This window comes from Hyposmocoma kahamanoa, unplaced genomic scaffold (genome assembly GCF_003589595.1).
Source record: "Hyposmocoma kahamanoa isolate Upper Pololo Valley unplaced genomic scaffold, ASM358959v1 64, whole genome shotgun sequence".
NCBI classification, from domain to species: Eukaryota; Metazoa; Arthropoda; class Insecta; order Lepidoptera; family Cosmopterigidae; genus Hyposmocoma; species Hyposmocoma kahamanoa.
The window spans coordinates 8,855,225-8,879,064 of NW_020653852.1; the positions used below are offsets into that span (position 1 = coordinate 8,855,225).

Consider the following 23,840-nt stretch of genomic DNA (forward strand, 5'->3'; position numbering starts at 1 on the left):
CTACATGAGACGTCCTAGTCGTCGACGACCGGTTGGTCAGTTCAAATACCTATGGAGGGACGAATTGGAGAAAGACAGAACTAGATCGCACAAGATAGAGCGCGCTGGCGCCAACTAGTAGGTGTCATATCTTAGGGTCAAGACCCACTTCGGGTAGCTGAGCTAACGGAGTAAGTAAGTATTATAAGTAGTCAAATTTAATTATAATAGCACGATAAATTAGTTACATTAGTTAAATGGTATTTATTTTTTGTTAGATGGTGAATGTACGGTCGCACAAAAGCTGCTTTTTATTACGCTGTTAGCAGCCTAGAGTTAAGTTTTTCTTTTTGTACCAATTTCTTAATTAATTTATAAAATAATGTTAAATTGTAGGTTTCGTTTCAGATTGCATAGCAATTTGTTCAATATTTAAAAAAACTGAATGACATATTGTATCACTTCATTAATGTTAGTTTACTTGTATAACCAAAGAATGATAGATATTATGTTATTCAGTGTGAGCATATAATTGTCTTCTTGTTATCTTCTTCGGTCTTTAATATTACGTAGTTTGAGCAAGTGGTTGAATTTCAAGTAACTGAGATCTAATTTTCAATTCTGATGGATACAACCAATTAAGGACGAAGTCAGTTAAAATTACTCTAAGTTTAACGCGGAGCGAGTAGTTATGTTAACTTGTAAGTTAGGGTAAAGTGATTAATATTACAGTCATCAGTAAACTTCAAAGCTTCTGGCATTAAGAAGAAAATTTGTTATTCCTAAGACGGTTCTAATTTATAGGTACGATAAATATACAGTGTATCTGAATTATATTCTTACCATAATCTATTCCCGGTAGGAAAGCAACCGGTAATTGAGTTAAGTGTTTAGCATTATTAATGGGACAAATAATTTCTATTCCAATGTGATCTCACTGTTTCTAAAACAGTTGGTTTAGTTAGAAATTTGCACTGCATTTCACATGATATTATCTGTACTTATAAAATATAGTACTAGTCTCGCGTTTCTATGTCGCTTCTGGCGCAAGTGGCGTCTTGTAGTACTGGTATAGTAAAATAAAATAAGTATGGTAACACCGCACAGATAAGTATAATATCATTGCCACACCAAATAACAGCAGGACTTGCATGTGTGCATGCATAATAATGAAAGGCGCGTTGGGCCTATCAGTGTTTTCTACGTTTGTATGGAGTTACCATATCTGTCATATTATACTATGGTACTGACGTTGCAGTGGCATTGTACTTCGACACTGGAAAGATAAAACGACTAAAAAAAAATTAAAAAAAAATCATAACTCTAATTTTATTTGTTACATGGAAAAACTCAAAGTTTCTAGTTTTTCTTATAACAAATAAAATTAGAAATAAGATTTTTTTTATCTTAATAAAAAATTCTTTACATCGCTTTTTTATAATATTTTTCAAGTGTATGTTAAACATTTTCCAGTGTCGATTTGATTCGAAATTTGTGTTACTTCTAGTTATGACGTTTGATGCCATCAGTGGCTCAACAGTTTACGCTGGATGTGGACGTCACTGGAGCGATAACCAGTAGGACCAAATTGGAAATTAACTTTTAACAAATTGGTACTGATCTGTTTTAGGTAGTGCGCCGAGGTGAATTCCGGTGCTCTGGTACTGAGAATTTCCTAGTTTATGACTTCATTATTGGCACATTACGGTTGTTGTATTGGCAGTGAAAAATTGTTGAGTAAATTAATTAGTCAGTGTAAAGGATTTACCTCTAAATAGTCTTTGTCTACCTTGTGTAAACGTCTCTAGCTTTAATTGTCAATGTACGTACTTTTTGTGTACAACGTTGTTATTTTGTATTTGTCAATGTTTTGCCGTCCACGTTTAGCAGCACCTTACCTATTTCTGTCGTTAAGCAGTAATGCTCACTTTACTGCCTTCCGGTTTTAAAGGGTATGGGTGCTGGTGAAATTACAGGCACATGTGACTTGGTAACTTATGTCACAGGGTAACGGGCGCAGTGGCAGTGCTCCACATATCTTTGCGATTTAAAGCCCTGAGTGGCACTGCAGCTGCTATGGACAGGCCTGCCGCTTACCACCAGAATAAAATTCGATATAATTATTGTTTCCGAATTGTTTTTCAATAAAACAATACATCCGCTCAAATAACAAACATCCCAGAGTTTACCAAACGACCGCTTGCAATAACATTCGTAATCGAGAAAATTAAATAAAACAAAAACTTAATAGGAATGCATACAATCGACGTTCGCGTTCGATTGTGTCGTTCTTGTGAGTTTAATCGATATGGTTCTCGATTTTCTTGATCGGGCTTTCTGGCAACAATTGGCTTTTGCAGATTTATGACGTGCATTCAATTTGAAAACTTAAAAATGGTGCTAGGTTAAATTACAAATACCACAAGTTTACGTATTAAAATGTTAAAAATCACACAGCTTAGGTACAGGTTTTTATTAAAATTTTTACAAAAATCCATTACTTCATTAAATTTGTATTGAATTGATATTCAATTATTATTTGTGAAATTACTTCACTACTTTGTTATAATTATTAATATAAAGATCGAAAAAAAAACGCTTAGAAAAAACGGCACAGAAAAATTCGTGAGGCCCGGTGATTCGTTCCGTGGCTTAATTGGCACAGTGTCTGGCACGGTTTACGAGACGACGTCGTCGGTTCGAATCCGGCCGGATCGAGGGATTTTTACTAAGTGTTCGATCTTTGTAATTCTTTATCGATTTTTATCTAAGTACACCTAAAATATGCCGTATCATCATCATCAACCCATTTATGCGTTCCGCTGCTGGGCACGGGTCTCTTCTCAGGCGGGGGTTTAGGCCATAGTCCGCTACACTGGCCCAATGCGGGTTGGGGACTTCACACGCTTTCCGAGAGTAGTAAATCTTCCTCGACGTACAGGTTTCCTTGCGATGTTTTCCTTCACCGAAAAGCTCATGGTAAATTTCCAATTAAATTTCGCATACAAGTTCTGAGAAACTGAGAGGTTCGAGCCCGGATTCGAACTCACGGCCTCTGCTTGAGAGGCGGTAGGACAAACCATTAGGCTACCACGGTACTATCCTGCATGTTTGCTAATAATTGTTTATCTATATACAAAGCTGTATTTGTTTATAAACAGAAATATCACGAAAGTAATAGGGGTTAAAGTATGAAATTGCCGATTTGTACTGAAAATCTAAATTGTTTATTTTTTAAATTTTTAACAAATTTATTTAATCAAAATAGTTGCCATTATTATCTATACATTGCTGCCATCTAATGGGAAGGTTATTAATGCCTTTGCGATAGAACTCCGACGATCTATACTGCACAAACTGTGTGAAAGCATTTTGTACTGCCTCCTGGGAAGAAAACTTCTTGTCACGTAGATAATTGTCCAAATCACGAAAAAAATGGTAGTCCGTTGAAGTAAGGTCTGGTGAATACGGAGGATGACGAATGGTTTCTAACTGCAGTTCCTGAAGGGTCAAAATGGTTTCTCGTGCTGTGTGAGGTCTCGCGTTGTCGTGGAGCAATAATGGTGAAGATCGATTCATGAGTCGGGGCTGTTTTACTGCTAGTTTTGTCAACATGGTTCGGAGTTCGGCACAATAGACATCTGCCGTTATTGCTTGACCAGATCGGAGAAAACTATAGTGAATAATACCATGCTGAGACCACCAAACAGTTACCATTACCTTTTTATTGGTAAGTTTTGCTTTAGGACACTGTTGTGGCATTTGACCTGGGGTCAGCCATTGCATTTTTCTTTTCCGGTTATCATAAAGAATCCACTTTTCATCACATGTTACAATTCGATCCAATATTCCTTCATTTCTGTACCGGTTCAACAAGGCAACACAAGTTTCAACACGCGTTTCTTTCTGCAGATCAGTCAAATCATGAGGCACCCATTTTTCGTATTTTTTTATTTTATTGATTTGACGCAAGTGAGTCAATATTGTGGGTAAGGTAACGTTAAACCATGCCGCTAATTCCTGGGTAGTTTGACTAGGATCGGCTTCCACTATCTCTCTTAATTCATCGTTATTCACCTGTGTGGGCGGTCTTCCTCGTGGCTCGTTCTTTAAGTCGAAATTTCCATCACGAAAGCGTTTAAACCAAAATCGCACGATGCGTTCATTAGAAGACCCCTCTCCAAACGCAGCATTGATATTGCGGGCTGTTTCTGCCGCGTTAGTTCCGCGTCGGAACTCGTATTCAAAAATCACTCGAATTTTCACAGTATCCATCTTTCTTGTCTAAATTGAATAACAAAAACAATTGAAAGTCGATATTCAAATGTTTCAAATTTAAAAAAAAAAATTCACAGAAACCATTTGAAAAAAGTTTCATTCGAAAACCTCAAACCATGAAGATTCTATGAAAATTCAAAGAACCTATTGCAATAAAACGGCAATTTCATACTTTAACCCCTAATATCACTAAATAAAAACTTAAACAACTAATATTCTTAGCGCCCAGTTACACGACGCGAAAGTTTTAGCGCGACTGCCCACTTACCACGCTTTCATGTATACGAATGGCGAAACTGAATTCTATTTACTAGGCAAGAATATTTAAATTTCTCTGAATAATAAAACCGCACGGTTGCCGGGCGGCCGCCGCGTAGACCAAATTCAACCCTAATTTAAGTTAAAACGTAAAAGCTAAATAAATAGAACGTATTTTGCCATGACAGTTTGGCTCAACTCACACTGGCGCAGAGTCGAAGCGTCGCGTCGCGTCCTGTTTTTCAACTACAGCGTTTGACGACACTCGCATTAGTGCGCCCGGTTCACAATGTAGTCGGCGTCTAACGCCTCATTGCGCTCAAGTGGCGAAGCCGCTCGATTGCATCCAAGCGTCGACGCGCGTCGACGCCAGTTTCCATATTTGCATAACACAAATTTGTACCTTAATAATGGGAAAATGGAGATGAATATACTATACGCAAAAAAAAATTTGACGCGTCGCGACGCTTCGACTCTGCGCTAGTGTGAGTTGAGCCTTAGATTCACGCGGTCGCTGCGCGGCGGCAACGTAGTCTCCCCGCGGCAGCCAGCCAGCGTTGAAAAAATGCGCCCTTAGTGTATATATATTAATTCAATAAAATCATGATTATGTAACATTTGTTACCTGTGTTGACATAATAAACAATTATTTACACAGAATTTTTATTTAGAAGTAAATATTTCTTTTCATAAGCATAATTAATATTTGTATCAAATCACAAAAAAATAAATTCTCGGTTCCCATAACACGTTCGATCAAGGCGAATGTTATTGCTCTCTTGCCTTTGCGCATAGCGTTTGTATAAAACGTTTCCTGTTAGGCATTAGCTCTGAATAACATGGTTATTGTATGCAAGCTACCACATTCACCAGTTAAAATTAACTCTTTTGTATAGAGAATTCATATATAAATTCGATGTAGTAAGAATACTATAGCTATTTTAAATGACACAAATACCCCGCGCTGAGACATAAGTTGACAAGCCCCATGTGCCTATAATTTCACCAGCACCCTTACCCTTGAAAACCGGAATACAGTAATACTGACATTACTGCTTGGTGGCAGAAATAGGTAAGGTGGCAGTACTGCCCCAGACGAACTCTCTCATAAGGAGCTCTACTGCTACTGAATTAATTGGAATGATAATTATAAAATTAATTGGAACAACAAAATGCCTTGTATCAGAGACGTATCCAAATGTATCAAATGTCAATCTAAAAGAAATCACAGACCAAACCGTGTTCCCAAAGATTCTTCTTCGTGTTCACTTTTCTGTGTGGCGTTTTTGTCGAAAATTCAAGAGACAAATCTTTGAATCAGATTCATATATAATAATAATAATCTTTATTATTTCTTTACAAAGGTTATAAAGTACTAAAATGATTTACATGAAGTGCCTACATTATTGAAATACCTTTGTAAGAGACTGGAGTGTATACTAGGAATTAACCTGCGGACGGATCTCCAGGCTCTCGCCCATCCGGATAATAATGATGTTACTTACTTATGATGATGTTACTACGACGAAGTGAAATAAAATACAAATGAAATAAAAGACGAAAAAAGTATGACACGAAATGGAGGTAAGTGTGTGTGCGTTAGTGTGTGAATGCGTATATGTGTGCGTGTGTATGGATGTGTTATTGTGTGTGTGTATGTGTGTATGTGTGTGCGCGCGATTTGATATTTGAATATAGTTTTCATTTATTTATTACGAAACTTGTACGTTAATATATAACATCATTGTACGTTACTATTTATAATGGTCGTGAATTGTGCTGTCTACGGCTGTTTATCGTCATCTAAATGGGATAAAGAGTGGAGTTTCTTTCGTTTTCCGAAAGATGAAACGAAGATGAAAAAAACTTGAACACACAATATCAAATACCTTGGTTACCTTATTTAAAAGTACAAGTAAAAAAATAATATTTATCTCGTTTTACTAGCAATGTAGTTTTCAAATTAAATATTTATAATATTAATGCACTAAATCATCGAAGTGCCATAGAAAAATATTCAATGACAGTTGAATAGTAGCTCGATGGCTAGCCACTGATAATCTCCAACACAAACGTACAATATCCTGCCATTGACACTGTCGGCACACAACTGAGAAGATTTAAAATAATAAGGCCCACGTAATTTTCGGTTAACAACCCGCTCGACTAGCATAACGATTATGGATAATTTTCCTGAACGCATGGTGTGATGTAAAAATTAAGAGTGCAATTGGACGCCTCTAGTGCAATATTACGCAATATACTTTTAAAAGCAGTCACATGTAGTAGTTAAACGTTTCGTTATGTAGATCATATTTTTTTAAATTTCCATGTTAACCGTACAGTACTTATCTAGTGTGTTGGCAAATTGCGAATTCTTAGTTTGGAGGTCATCCCCTGGTTTTGTTATAGATCGCTTTTTTATGCTTTATTATTGACAACTAAATAACTTCATGTACTTTTTTTTGAATGATTACAAACCACAAATATATACACACATCGGCACAACTAGCGGAACACTAGTAAAATCCCTGAAATAATGAACTGTTCTTTAACCGACTGTATAAAAGGAAAAGGATCTTAATTCGGCTGTTTTAAATAACTATTAATACAAACATCAAACACATAGACGGCCTCCGTGGTCGCGTGGCTTGTACACCGGTTTTCATGGTGTCGTCATCTCCGAGGTGAGGCGAGGTAAAACTTGGCACATAGATAGATGTATTTCTAATGAAAATAAAATATTATGGTGACGTAGAGTTGATCTGATGGTGGAAGTTGCAGACTGATGAGAGGAACTGCTCAATAGTGTAACTTGTGTGTGGGCTCATATGATCCGTTTTGAAGAGGAATCCCATTAGGGTTTCAGTTATTGTTTAGGAGACCGTGGCAAAGAACAAAGCGAAAGCGCATAAGCACGCTTCGGAGGTCGGTTTTATTGTACAAAAAAGTTTTACTTTTCATTTTAGGTCTAATATGAAAATAAAAAATTAATCGACTGTAAGTTTTTTTTATTAATTTGTTTTAGTATTCTATTGATATAGGTTTGTTGAGAGGTTTGGTTGATTTTGCATTCTTCTAAATTTTGATGAAAAATGTATTTTTATTAAACTTTTCTTTTGGTCAATAATCTGTTACAATTTTTAAATTTTCACCTTTTTTTGCTTTGTCACAAGACTTAAGACGTAAGACTTTTTAATGACTACATATGTCTCATTCTTCTTTATTTATTACTGCTACTTGTATTACTTTTTTGTTCTGCTAAATGTATCGATGTGGGTATTTAATACAGCCATATGTCCAATTAAATATCAAACCAAGTATTTTTTTGCGACTTTTTTTCATGTATTATATGACATAATCCGTCGTCCTGGCCATTTACCTTGGGGAAAAAACCTTCGAATCTAGCCTCTTTCTTGAAACTGTAATAGACAGGTTCTTTGTCAGTTTCTTATATCTCTTTTACATGCAGTTCCTATGATATAATTTATTGTTATGTACTATTTCCTTATTGGAGTTTACGATTCTCGGTCTTCCTGTAGAGTTTAGGTCTCGGAAGTGGCATTACAACATGATACACTATGCCAGTAGCCTTGATTGTTTGTAAAATTAGGACTAGATACATACGTGATGTCACGTACTACGTTTTTTTGCGTCAATGATAGACTATTATATTTTTTAACTACCAACACAAAAAAAGGTGAGTTATATATATAGGTTTCAACACTCATAACATAATTCCCAAACGGCTGGACTGATTTTATTATGATATTATACTTTTTCAAAGTCAATCTCAAATCAGTTTTATTTCATAGGTAAGCTAATTACACTTGAAATCGTCATACTGCTTATACTCTACTGCTCATTTGTAAGGCAGATTTCCTTGAGAAGAATGACCAAAAAGCTCCAGGGGTTGCACTTTGTAAATATAAATTTGGATACATTTATTATTTACAATGTTCATTTCAAACATCTTAGATCGAGAATACCTGCATGAGCTAAACGGGTCATCACGGAATTTTGTCGTCCAAGTACGTAGAAGCTGTATAATAACATTTAGAATAAAGTTTTTGTTTCATTATAGTTTTCAGTCGCAGCCACAGCTTCTTGTGAAAGACTTCACCCAGGGAACTACTGCTACCTTACCTATTTCTGCCGCCAAGCAGTAATGTCAGCATTACTGTGTTCCGGTTTTGAAAGGTAAGAATGCTGGTGAAATTACAGGCACATGAGACTTGTCACAGGGTGATGGGCGCAGTGGCAGTGCCCCTCAGATCTTTGCGATCTAAATCTCTGAGTGGCACTGCAACTGTTATGGACAGGCGAGTAGTTTACAATCAGGCGCACGATTTGTTCGTCCCGTTACTTGATATTGTAAAAAAAAAGTTCCAAACCTCGTAAATGGCAAATTTTGTATATCACCCGGAATCTTATTAAAGACGCGTATACATTGCACCTCAAACGAATTTATGACTTTGTGAAGACGACTGTCAAGAACAGTTAGTTTATTTTTATTTCCGTTATTAATGTAACGTTATGAAAAGTAAAGTAAATTATTGCTTGCAAATACCTATGAAATTAAATTTTAATAACATGACTAACTATCTTTGCTTGTCTTCTCCTTGACAATATCCGTGTTTTAGTTTTCAATATCACAAGTACAAGTCGAAGTATAATTATGTAGGTATTAATAAATACTAATTAATAATTGATTAATATGAATTAATAGTGCCACACTACCACACAAATTACCCGGTCTACAACTAGGGAATTTCCTGTATTATTGAGTACCAGAGAATCGAAATTAACTTCAGAACACACAAACCACGACCAATTTAGGAAAGTTCGTTTCCCAAATTGGTCCTTACGGGAATCGAACCCAGACTTCCCCATCTAGCAGCTATAGTGTTAACCGCTGGGTTACCGAGGTCGTCAATTGTTATTGCATGAAGTATTGCATCAATTGATATCCTCCTTCCCGCACTCCTTGTGCTCTAGAATACCTAAATGTAGAATGCATCAGACTTTTATAGAACTAACCTTGTCATATGTATATGTAGTATAGTATACAATATTATGTTTAATGTTGCTTGTAGTAGTAAGACACTGTGAACGTGTCACACAGCTGAGCGGCGAACAACTACGAAAACAATTCTTAGAACTCGAGACGATAACGTAGCGAAATTAAATTTCATTTATATATCGCGAATGATGTTGTGTCGTATGTAGTACTCAAATTACTATGTTTACATCTGTTGATTTAGTTGAGAATTATTTCGTACTCGGTAAGGTCGAAAAATTTTTCTTTGGTACTCACTGCGGTACACTATTGAACAAGATATATTAGTAACAGCACAGCTCGTTGAGAAAGAATTCGGAAATATTGCCACATTACCTAATTCTGCAGTAATAATACTCACATTATTGCATTCCGGTTTTGAAAGATAGGGTGCTGGTGAAAATACAAGCACATGGGACTTGTCAACTTATGTCACAGGGTGACGGGCGCAGTAGCACTGCCCCACAGATCTTTGAGATTTAAAGCAACTGTCATGGATAGGCGTGTCATGATTCGTTTGGTTTTGGACAGGGACAAATTTGCCATATTGGCTAACCTCTAGCAGTGGAGAGGCACTTTAAGAAGTTAATTATATAAACATAAAAATATAACTTTCTCACAGGTGGCGCAAAAAAAACCCGGTTAAATACAAAAATCTGCTACAGGCATTTAGAGAAATTTGTAAGGTCTGCTAATTCGAGTTGTAACTAAGTTTGTAAGAGCGATAGCTCTGGTTAGGCATGCTGGTTCGGGTCCAGGCGGATCGAACGAATTTTTCCTTATATTTGTTCGATATTTCTATCAATAATAATAACAAACGAATGGAGTATTTTCACCAAAATAAAAAGTAATAAATATCATGGTAGTAAAAACATCATGATATTCAATAAATAGTATTTTATGCAATCGTGGCATAATGAGGGTTTTTAAATTCGAATACCGTATCTTTTGGTCTATATAATAATGATGTACCTATGAGGTTTTAAGATCTAATTATGTAATGATTGCGATAGAATACTTGTTGTACGAGTAAATTAAAATAATGAAACACAAGCAATATTTAAACTCAAACGAAAGCCAAACAAACGCTACAAAAGGAAAAAAATAAAAGTAAAATAGAAGTGCCCGTGATTGGCCAAGTACCACTTGTATTTTAACCAGTACAGCATTTGAGCAGCGCCATATTTGATACTTTTTATTGCCTTTGTACCTGTTGTGTAACATTTTGAGATATTATTCAATAAAATGATTTGAATTTTAATAATTTCACAAATATAGACGTTATTCTGTTCAGGAACGCATTGACGCGTTTAAAGAGACTCTTTTAAATAATAAAAAATACGACGTTCTTTTTTTTAAACTGTGTACTATAATGATATGTTTCAGTTCAGTAATGAGTACCATAGACAATAATATAATTAAAATTGTGATATGGTTTATGAAACTATAATTGACAGATTAGAGTGCAGGAATAGAAAAATAAATATTATATACCAGTGAGCATATGTTCACCATCCGTAGTTATCAGAATTATTAGTATATGAACACTTTCGGAAAATGTTTTACTCTGATTCTATACTTTTTTAAACAAAGGATTTTATATCGTTACATTTTGCCTAAATAGTTTCTTCTGTTATTTTAAAAGTTATTTATGAACACGTGATTGACGAACGCGATTCCCATTTGTTTCGCACCGAAAAATATATCTGTTTCAAAACAGATCATGTCTTGGGCATGTCTATTACAGCTGATAAAACAAACGATTAAACAATAAGCCAATAGCACTCCATTGATCCAAGTGGTGTCTTGTAACTGGAGAACGCCAATCAACTGAGCTTGTTCTAATAGGAAAATTACTCGTACATGCGTCTACATTTATAACTACGATTTGTTTCATTTACATTACTGGCCGTTTTAAAAGTTCAACTATACAATTGTTAAGATTACCGTCAATGAATTTGGAACAGAATAAACTCTTATGCGCTATATTATTTTTGGTTAATGGTTTAACATTGATTAAAATGTATTGTAGAATTTTTCTGTGGTTAACATATTGATTGTCTAAAGACGATCAAACATGTTACTAATAAATAGAGAAAAAAATGGGAATCGGTCATCAGTATCACTTACATTGAACTGGACTTATAATAATTCAGCGTAATAAAAAGTAGAAAGCAATATTGTCACATTATAACATTTTTCTAAGTTGCACGGTGATCGTCTCGCTAGACTTAGAATAAAGTCGCTAGGCATTAAACTTTGGAATTTGGACCGTTTTACCGTCGGGTACAAAGTTGCATTTGAGTCTTTCTTTTCCATTCAATATATTGTATGCAACATACTAAAGTTCCTTGTGAAAGAGTTCGTCCAGCGAAGTACTGCCACCTTGCCTACTTCACCCGCTAAGCAGTATTGTGAGCATTACTGCGGTCCGGTTTTAAAGGGTATGGGTGCTTGTGAAATTACAGACACACAAGATTTAACTTAGCTAAGATGCCACAGGCAGATATAGATATTAAATGCCTCCGTGGCCGAATGGTCGCCACGCAGGACTGCCACGTAGATGTCTCGGGTTTGATTCCTGGGCCGGGAGAAATGTTTGTATGGTCTACATTTATTTCTCTCGTGGGTTTGGGTGTAATTTGTGATTGTCCATGTGTGTACCCATGGCACCCGCGATGCAGGGTTTCCCTTGTGCGGGATTTTATAAAAAAAAGAAAAAAGGAAAAAATATAAAGACACGGTTAGAAGACCTTACGAATCTTTCTATGCGTTTGTTACAGATCTTTGTTTTTTGGTTTTGACGAATATTTTGACCGTAGTGCCATCTGTGAGAAATGTATGAAATATTTCTTGACTTTATTTTCAATTCACTTTTCATATTTAACTATTTCTATAAGTTGATATCGTAAAATATCTTATGCAATCCGAACGTACCGCAGTACAAAGTAAGTACAATAATTTGTAGAAAAATAAATAATAATAATAAATTGTTTATTGAATAACTTATTGTACAAAGGAATAACTAAAGACTAATTATGCGTATCAACGTAAAATATAACACATATACCTGAAGTAGGAGAATCCTGCATTTCAGGTAAAAAGTATTAATTATATAGGTGGATATATGATTAAATTATAAACAAAAAAAATATTAAACAATGAAATGCACATCATATACCTATACGCTTAAATTAGACAACATTTATTTTGGGACAGTTAATAAAGTCTCTGTATCATCGTAGGACATGTTTTGAAGGAATTCTTGTAGAATTTTCTTAACTTTTAACAAAAATTACATGAAGGTTAAGAATAGAAGAAATAAATCTAAGAAGTCCCAGATCAAAAAAAAGAAAAAATAAAATAACGTAACAATAACTGTGAAACGAATCAAATGGTTTAATTAAACATCTGGACAATCTAAAAGCATCAGAGTTCGTTATTAATAATTTCATATCGAGGAACTTTAATTAAATGTCTCAAGAAAGGTTGGAGAATCCATTGCGTCGTCGACAAGAAATTAATTAACATAATTGAAATTATTGTTTGCAGTTGGACACTATTTAAATTGGTAATTTTTGTATGATATCTTCAAATAGTGAAAATATTTTCTCGTATTTATCGTTTACGTATGTTTGGTGATGATGTATTCCGATATTCCGGATCTAAAATATCGTACATTTGTTTTACACAACGAGTACAGTTACAAAAGAAAATTACACCATTTTAGAATCGGAAAAAGTAGATACATACATTTCCAATGTGTAACAATCGTGAAAACCATATTTATCAAATTTAGATTAGTACAGTTAGCATCAAAACAATCTTCAATGTTTTCTACAACAATTATTGAGCTCAATAAGTTAATTCCTTCACGGAGAGTGTGCGATGGAATTACATGATTTAATTCCGCCTTCCCCTTTCCATCACCGGGGGACTAGGCGTAGGCTTGGGTTCCACCCCTATGTTGTGGATATTCCAAAGATTCGCACGAAGCGTTACGCTTCCACATTTATATGGCGAACGGCTATGGAGTGGAATTCCCTGCCTGCAGACTTGTTCCCTGAACGTTATAACTTGGACCTTTTCAAGGCGAGAGTGAATAGGCATTATTTAGGTGTGCATGCTCCATCGTCGACCTCATCGTCACTTTCCATCAGGTGAGATGGAGGACAAATGCGCACCTATATTTTATAAAAAAAAAAAAAAAAAAAAAAAAAAAAATTATTTTTGTAAGAAAAATATTAAAAGCAAAAATAGATAATGTAATAAAGTCCATAATTACTCACATATGTAAAAATAAAAAAAAACCGTTTCAACACGAATGTGCAAAAACTGATAAAGGTAAACAAGTCAAGATATTAAAATTATAAAAAAAATAAGTTAAAAGTGATGTCTTCATTGTAATCCTGTTCATTTTGCAAATTTATTGTATCTATATATAAAATTATACGTTAATAATAAATAATATATAATTTCATTAAATATTTTATTTTATTGTACTAAATAAATTAATCTTGATTAATTTATTAACTTTTGCTTGGTCGGTCTTACGAGATACCAGTAAAAGTACTACTGTAAGCTGGAGGCTGAAGCGCGCTGACGATGCCCCTTTAAAATATGATCAGTATGGGCGCCGTGCTAATGCTGACTGGCGAAAGGGATCCAGCCCTTACCTTCAAGCAGTCTACTATCAAGAACCTTTTCAGTCACTCTATGCAATGTTTTATTGCACATATATAGAAATGACGTCACTTTTAACGCCATTTTGAGATTGGAATTTATAATATAAATTCAGTATATAAGACTGTGCGCATTGTTTCTTTGTTAAGAAGGTTTTTATTACACTATTATTAAAAAAAGGCATAATTAAACGTTACATCATCATCATCATCATTTCAACCAAAAGACGTCCAGTGCTGAACATAAGCCTCCCCCAAAGAATGCCACAATTTTTTTTTATTATTTTATATATTTTTTTAGTTTTGCAATTTTTAGGGCTACTCTGTCTGTAGTCGGTTACTCTGATTCCCTTGCGAATATCCTCGTCACTAATTCGATCTCGCAACGAAACTCCGAGCATAGCCCTTTTCTATTGCCCTTTGAATGACCTGGAGCCTTCTTATGAGGCCCATAGTGAACGACCACGTCTCGAGGACGCTGTTGCCCATCCTCATTGCTTGTTGTTGATCCTTTCGTCGCCTTGTACGACAACCACGGGAAGAGAAGGGGTGGTTCTACTCTAAGCCAGATTTCACACGACCAAACGTTACGTACTTTATTTATATAAAGTACGTAATACTTTATAGTACTCCATTGTTCGTGAAATATTATTACAATATTATACAATGTTTATTCTTTTACGTACCACAGAATAGTTATATACCATTCGATGATTCGTTTTACAGCATGCCAGTTACCGGTATTTGTGCGTTAAATATGTACATGTACTTTGAAAATGTATTTCTAATAACGTACGCCTCGTAGTTTACGTTTAAAAAATTGTACAAACTTATGGTTTGGAGGTAATGTAATACGCATCATTCAAACCTAAACATAGTGTAACAAAAAGATGCGGCCATACTTCAGTGGGGATGTTACCTATGATGAAAATAACTTCAGTAAAAAATTAATCGCATACTCGCAAACGAATTAGGTTTGTCATTGTTCCCAGAATGTACAATTTTTTGATAAAATTGTTTTCAGCCATACCAGGGCCTTTTTGTTACACTGTATACTATGAATTCTTATTTTTTTTAATGTTTCAGCCTTTACTATGCTACTGCAGGACAAAGGCCTCAATTCCCTTCCTCTACTCATTGCTATTCAACGCCGCTACAAACCAAGATCTCATATGAGCATACAGCTCAGCATGGCCATCTCTTTCTGGGTCTTCCGTATCTCCGGTTTACGTTGAGTGAGATCCTATGATGGTCTTTGCCTACAGTTCGCTTGTTTTCTTTTTCTTATGATGTTAAGCGATGGGATGAACAAATCGTGCGCCTGGTGGTTTGCGACACGCCTGTCCATGACACTTGCTTTAAATCTCAAAGATCTGAGGGGCAATGCTACTGCGCCCGTTTTCCCTGTGACATAAGTTGACAAGTCCCATGTGCCTGTAATTTCATCAGCACCCTGCCTTCCAAAACCGGAATGCAATAATGTGAATATTACTGCTTGGCTGCAGAAATAGGTAAGGTGGCAATATTTCCCTAGACGAACTCTTGCACAAGGAGCTCTACTATTGGTAAAATTTAATATTATAATATTTTCATAAAAGTAATGGAATGTACTGCGAATTATGTCATTGACTTATACCGAATGCACAGCTGTATCAACTTATTTGATTTTGTAAAATGTGTGGCGGAACCTATCCATCGTTACTTGGAGATAATACGTATCTTGGGAAAAACTTGGTGAATTTCTCCCGTTGTTTTTTTACCATTTCATAACTCGATGATGTTATGAGAGCACTGCGATTAGAATTCCATTTCATATTGACAAAACTATTCGTCTGTTGACCAAACGATAGAGTTGTTCCGCCGCCGTAGTTATTGAGTTAATGCGTGTCAAATTTAGCATGTGATTCATTTTGCTTGGAGAATTGAGTTTGCTACATTTGTTGAAGCTTTAAGTTGGCCGTTTAAAAATATAAAATTTTGACGTTTAAACACATCTGGGGGCCTCCTACGAGCTCATAAGGAACTGTAGTGTAGTTTCCGTGGTAAAAATGAATTTTTTAGATTCGTATCATGACTACAACAAAACGGAACGGCGATTGCACGGGATGATGATAAGTTTTACTTTAAAATATTGATTACTGTGTCTAGCCCTGGCCTGCTAATGCTGTCACCTAAAGAGCGAGATGGAGCTATATAACGAATTACATGAAAAAGAAGATGGATAGAAGATGAACTACCCTGGGAGCGTTCAAGAAGCGTTAGTGTGAGAAAAAAGAAAAATGTTTTCTAAAATAATTTTATTATTAAACATGGCGCTATTTAGATTTTACTATCTACAACAATTTAATAAATTTTAAAAAGTTAACACAGAATTTAAGAAAATGAAAATGTAACTTCAGCTAAAAAACCGACATCTTGAAAAAACTATTATTAAACCCGGCCTTTACCAAAAAAAGTTAGTGACAGTAACTTTTTTGAATTGCTTATTTTGACAGGGTTTAGTTTTAAAATGGCCGCGGTAAAGATATAACTATATCCCGCGAAAAAATTGAAGAAAAATTACAATCTATGATCTGGCAGTATAGCTAACGTCTTAACTTGTCTCGTAGGACGAAAAATTTTACCACTATTATTTTGGCAACTGAAACGTTCAATTTCTTGTGAAATGGCACGTCATGGTACGATTTTATTATGAGAGAAAAGGTGAACGGCTTTTGAATGGTCTATGTAAACCTGCATGGAAATTGATTTGTTTTCATGAGATCATAGTACGTATTTGATAGTCTATTCAACATACGGGGTAAGCCCCCTGTACTTACAGTGAGATGTACACAGAACTACCATTATTTTATAGTATATCGATTAATATCAATCGAGTAAAGTAACGGCTAGAATAATGATTACAATAACGCATTTTTCTTCATTTTTTCGCTACTATATCTTAAATAATATCTTTGAAAATTTTAAACAACGTTGTGAATCTTAAGCACGTACTTAATCGTAATTATATCTGTTAGTCAATCTATTTGTGGGACGGTATTTGTATAATATCGTCTGTCGAAATCACAGTTTAGATACAGAGATGGGCTTAGCAATTACAAATGAACATTTAGTAATACTTCTCTTTAAAATTTAACTGTCACTAAAAACCTAATCGTCACTCGTAGGCGAGTATAGTAGTAATCGCATACCAGTCAATTAATGATTAAACAATAAGTGTACCTAGTAAGCCAATTCGCCTGATGACGTCACAAAACGACGAAGACTATAAACGTTCCTTGCCAGATCGAATTACAAAAACGTGTCTACATAAGTCATGGCACTTCGTATTTGGTTTGGAGCATAGGAGATACATAATTTAGCTAATACGTACATATCCTATATCTTATCGCTTGCAAAAGAAATAACTAAAACTATTCCTTTCATATACTTCATCGAATGATGTTATAGGTACGTCCCCCTGCTGTGTAGAGTTTCATCTAAGGAGACGGTAGGCCATATCTTCATCTTTTGCTATATCAAATCAAAAGTGAGATAGCGTGCGTAATGGCATTAGAGTGCACTTGGAGCATAAGGGCCTTAGATTTCCGGTCAAATTAAAGTCATTTTTATGAACGGTGGTACTCAAGTGGAAAAACAGTTGCTTTTCAATTATTAAAAAAACTAAATAACAAAAAAAATACTACAAAAACAAATTATAAGTGGACTAATTGCTCTTGACTACTATCTAGACCTGGTGCGATATAGAGTTTACGATGGAACGAGCTCACCTAGAAGATGCCTATTCAGTCACACCTTTGCCTGGGCAGCTCACACAATAAAAGATGATGAGAAGCGCTTAGTACGCTTGAAGGGAATATCGACCAAGTATGGATAATATCCTGCCGTACGTCTGAATGTCGAATAGTAAAAGGGGGCGGGCGAAATGAGCTGATGGAACTCATGGGTACACTTTTGGGTTCACCGAAGTATATTCTGTACAAAACCGACAGACAGACAAAAAAGTTGAGGCGTTACTTTACACCGGGACAGTTGCTCCAGCTGTACCAATCACAAGTCCGGCCGTGTATGGAGTACTGCTGCTACTTGTAAGATGGATCTGCTAAATACCAACTGACCACCTTGGATTCATTCGACAAGCCTGCCAAGAGTCTTATAGTTGACTCGGAATGAGTAGAGGCGAAGCTGCAGAGCTTTGAACACCCCCGTAAAGTTGCCTGCTTATATATCCGCTGCTCCGTGATAAATGTTATTCTATAGGATTTATCACGAAGAGTGTGCGATGGAATTGCATAATTTGATTCCGCCTTCCCCTTTCCATTATCGGGGGACGAGACGTGGGTTGGGATTCCACCCCTATGTTGTGGATATTACCAGGATTCGCAAGAAACGCTTCGCTTCCACATTTACATGGCGAGCGGCTAGGGAGTGGAATTCCCTGCCTGCGAACTTTTGGACCTTTTCAAGGCGAGAGTGAATAGGCACCATTTAGGTGTGCTACAAATAAAAAATCAAAATTAATTTATTTCAGACAGATACAGTCCATATTCTTATAATAGTTATACAATTATGTATGTAGTCCCATCAGGATCTACCAATATTCAAAAACAAAAAGAACCTCCTATTGTCGTTGTATACTAAAGTTCTCAAATTGAAGGCCAATGCCCTATCATGCAATGAAGCATGATAGGGCAGTCAACCCTAGTAGCCACAACGCGAAGAACGTCATTTGAGCTGCCACATATACGGCTTAGCAACGAGGCAGCTCTCTTTCTAAGAATAGCATGAAAACCATCGTGTGAGCTTCTGCGAACATGTCTGATGCGCTGCAGTACCGCGGCAACCCCAGCAACACTCTAAATGCGTTGTTGTACTGAAGCAATTGCTACATCGTCGAACTCACCGTCACTTTCTATCAGGTGAGATGGAGGTCAAATGCGCTATTATTTTTTATAAAAAAAAACTTTGCGGCTAGCCGTGGTAGCTTAATGGTTTGACCTACCGCCTCTTGCTTCTTCGCACCTCTGAGGTAAAAGAAAACATCGCCATGAAACTTGCATATCGAAGAAGGTTCACAAAACGTGTGAAGTCACCAACCCCCATTGGGCCAGCATGGCGGACTGTGACCTTAGCCCTCGCCTGAGCAGAGATCCGTACCCAGTAGTGGGACGTAAATGGGTTGATGATTGATTTTAATTTTAAATAATAATTAGTCACTAACCCGTACAGAGCTAGACTGGTACACAGATTTACTCCTCGTCTCAATGTATGCTATTATTTAAACCGTAGTGATGAGTTCTATTTAATACCATATTTGAGATAACTATTATGATAAATTTTGTTCAATACTTGACAAATAGTCTTAATACGAGTAGATATATAAAACAAAATCATGATTGTTTGATGAATGACGTGTTTGGCCTCAAAAGTGATATCGACTGTGGAACGATAATATTATGCAAATTTTCAAACTCTAATGTTGAAGTTTCTTTGGACTTCATTAAACCTATTACAGCTATGAGTTACTTTCATTTTGTGATATTTGTGCTAAGAGTTAGCAGCTTTCCTGGTAAAGAAGATGATTTGACATCTCGTGAAATAAAAAGGATATATAATTAATAATAATAGCACTCAACATAGCCCCGCACTAGCGAAACCCTGTGTCGCAGGTGCCATAGACTACACACATAGACAACCACAAATTACATACAAACTCACGAAAGAAATAAATGTAGGCCATAGAAATATTTCTCCCGACCCGGGAAACGAACGTGTGACCTCTGCGTGTCAGTCGGGCATGGTAACCGTTCGGCCACGGAGGCAGTTAATATAGATACAATATATACAATATGCTTTATTTTTTTGTATATGTAGCGATATGTAGATATGAAGAGACAAATCCAGGTGATGAGAAGTTGGATTTATATAGATATATTAGAGTATTTTTACGTGGTCTCAGACTAGGAATTTCCCTGTATTCGAGTATTGGACCAGTGAAATGAACTCCAGCGCACTACCCAGAACGGGACTAAGTCAGAAATGTTTTAATTTCCATATTTGTCATATCGGGAATCTAACCCCGGATAGTGTTAATTGCAGGGTCCCTGAGGACTTCAAATTGAAGAAAAATACTGAAGCTATCCTGCGATCGTTAACTTGGTTACCAATCATGAAGATTGAAGTACAGTCAACAGCACATCAATCTACATACTTTTGTTCAATACCGCCTCCAGTGCAAAGAAACAGGATCCGTCAAGGTGTAACTTGACGTGCTGCCTTCTGTACATGAATATAATAAGAATCTAAATAAACACTGAAAAAATCAATCAAATAAAAACACAGTTTAAAGAACAAGTAAAAGCCATTTAAAATACATGCATAATAATCCCAACATGGCAATTTCAACCACGAACATGCATCAACAACAAGTTAATTGTTTATTGTTACCAGGGATTTATGTTATCTTCAGCATTAAAATAACCTTATGTAGTATGTAACCTTATGTAGCCTTTGTAGTATGTCAAGATTTTTATATTAATAATATTATTTATTTATTATATCCCAAAATGTACAAAATATTTCAGAAAATGTTCGAACATAGATTTTTAAGTTAGTGGATGAGAGACTAACTTTCAGAACAAATTCGGGATGCAAGTTTCTTATAATTGAATAAAAGCCAAAGTTTACGCGACGAGTGAAAAATCAACATTTTTAGCCGACTTCAGAAAAAGGAGGAGTTACTCTATTCGATTGTAATTTTTTGTATGTATGTTACGCGATTTGTGTACCGATTTTGATGATTATTTTTTGTTAGAAAGAGGGTACCTCAGTTTTGGTCCCATTTAAATTCGAAAAAAATATTCAAAAATATGCTAAGCTAAACTAGGGGATGAATCCGGTTTCGCGCACTTTCCGGTAATTGATTTCAATAAGACTTACCAAATAGATGTAATTCCACGAACTTTTGAGGTCGGTTTTTTTAATAAAAAATTAGCTACAATTATTTAAACGTTGGGTCATATATTTTATATCACATTTTTGTTTTCTATGTTTATGTAAAAACGCCATATTTTGCTTAATAGCAAAACGTTGAGTCGACTCAAGAGCATGAAAATTTTACCAAACTACGTTAATAACAATTATTGACAAAATAAGTTTTTACGGCCTTTCTTCTTCGAAGTATTGATAAATCACTTATATCTTGTATTGTTGGTGAATATTTTGAAATTTTAATTGTCGTTTTTTTACTCAGGTATACACAATCAGTTCCATAATTATTACTGGCAATGGAATATCATATAGGGCAATGCACTTGTCTCTGTATCTGACTAATCATATCAGGCATGTCATTAATTTGTATGTTATTTTTTATTGTTGTATTGCATTAAGTAAATAATTATAGATTCAGACGTTACTTAGTTTCTTCTGCCGAGTGTCGTACAATCAACAACTCCCGAGGATGTCTCGTGGAGAGGCGAAACATGTATCTTGTACAGGTTTGGTGGTGATGTTTGTGCTTGTAGTTGCGTTTGTGGTATTTACTTTATTAATTTTGTGCGGAGGTGGGAAAATTAACTGCATGAAAAAGAAAAACGACACGTTTGTCGCATGTACTCACAGAAATTGGCTCACCTAGCCATTTTGAGAACGGCCAGTGAAGACAAGGCAGACCATGAAAGAAATGGTGATTTGATTTTATAAAGGGCTGACATTGCGGTAAGTCTCGTGTCTAGTAGTAAGATGTATAAATGAGTTTTTGATGAATTATTAATACGTCAAATAAAGTAATTTTCTAATTTTATTTTTGATTGTTTATTACCTATTTTATCCTGCAGAATGTTATATTATGTATTTATTATGTAAGTATTATTTGTTTATAAAGTATTAGGCTTGGTATCGCGTTAGAACAGAGAAAAGAGAAAAGACAGGAGAATCTATTTAAAAAATCCTCAAAATACTTTACTTACCGTTCAACTAAAATTTGAGGATCAAACTTACCTCTAGGCATTTTTACAACGAGTTAATTGATATCCCGTGAGTATTCGCCAAGATCTAATTGACGTCAATGTCATGAAGTCCCGTGGATACCCCCATGCGGTTTTTGGTACATATCACAAACACACACAACATACAACACAATGGCACAATGATATACAGTTAATAAGTGTCCCTTTATTAGGTTGTGACTATGACTGATTTATTGACTAATTTTTGGCTTTCTGATTTGGCTAGATGCAAGAACATATACTACACTTTTGGAAGTGGTAGGTCGTGAATGAATAGTGTTGAACTTGCACAATCATGAAAATAATTTAATTGTATTAAGATAAGGAGAGGGTAGTAAGTTAGGTGCAGTAGATGACAAAATTAAAGAGAAAACAGATTACCCTCTTCATGTAATTGACAGTTAACCTGACTTTAACGCTCAGAGTGTATCGGATAGGATAAAAGTGTAATTGATCAGCAAACTTCATAAACGGCAGGCCACTAGCTGATGCAATTATAATCAACTTTATGAGCGGTTACACACGGTGACATTTAGCAGCAATACAAACGCGCGTTTGTGAAAGGGCGCGTTCCCATTATGTCGTAACGTTTTATTTATCGTTGGACGATTGACACGTCTAGCCTATTCTCACATCACGACTATCTATCTAGACTGTGTCGTGGACGTTTATTTTTTCGTTGAACAACAGTCGTGTTAGACCGTGACGACAATTTATCGATTCACGGCAGCCGCCTTGTCGTTTGCACGACAGAGTCGTTTGAAGTACGATTATCTGTCGTCACATTTTTATCGTGACGTTTTATTTATCGTTGAACGACTGTCGTTCTAGCTCTTCCCATTATCACGACAGTCTGTCATCGTAACGTCAAAAAAGTCGTAAATGACAATTAATCGTGTTTTGCTATATGTGAACAACTTTACTTAAATATACAAGCCAAAACACTTTAAAGTGCACTACTATCTGTCGTCATGACATATTGGGAACGCGCCCAAACGCGCGATTGCATCGCGTCACTGCGATTTATAGGCGGTTTATAGGCGGATTTATATGCAAACGCGCGATTGCCTCGATGCAGTCGCTTATGTTGAATCATTAAGAAACATGAATTGCGTTAGCATCAGGATTGAATCGCTGCTTAAGTCGCATGGTGTGTAAAAGTAGATGATTAGCGACTGCATCACTACAGCATCGCGACTAAATCGCTGCAGACGCGCTGCTAAGAGCTGCCGTGTAACCGCTCTAATGCTGACCATATATTATAATCTATCATATAATGTTATATTACATCAGGATGTGACCCACATTTACTATCACTCCCAAAAGTATTTCCTCTTTTTTAATATTTACGACTTTACCTCGAAAAATTGGTCAGACGTTACCGCTCCACCATAAAAATAAAACTACACGAGACCGTGACGATATGAGAATTGATCATTTTTATTCACAATTGCTTTTTTTTGTAACATTAAATGTTACCATAAATAGTAAACGCATATAATATTTTGATAGTAATAAGTACTTATGTTCGTAGGAAGTAGGTATAGGAACATTTTGCAGTCGTTTAGTTTAGTGTGG

At 35.7% G+C, this 23,840-nt stretch overlaps 1 protein-coding gene across 17 annotated transcripts in view; it reads right to left on the bottom strand.

Annotated features, from left to right (window-relative positions):
* Positions 1-23,840, bottom strand: part of LOC113231130 (potassium/sodium hyperpolarization-activated cyclic nucleotide-gated channel 2) — a 385,438-nt gene that overhangs the window by 105,283 nt on the left and 256,315 nt on the right. The window lies entirely within an intron of this gene.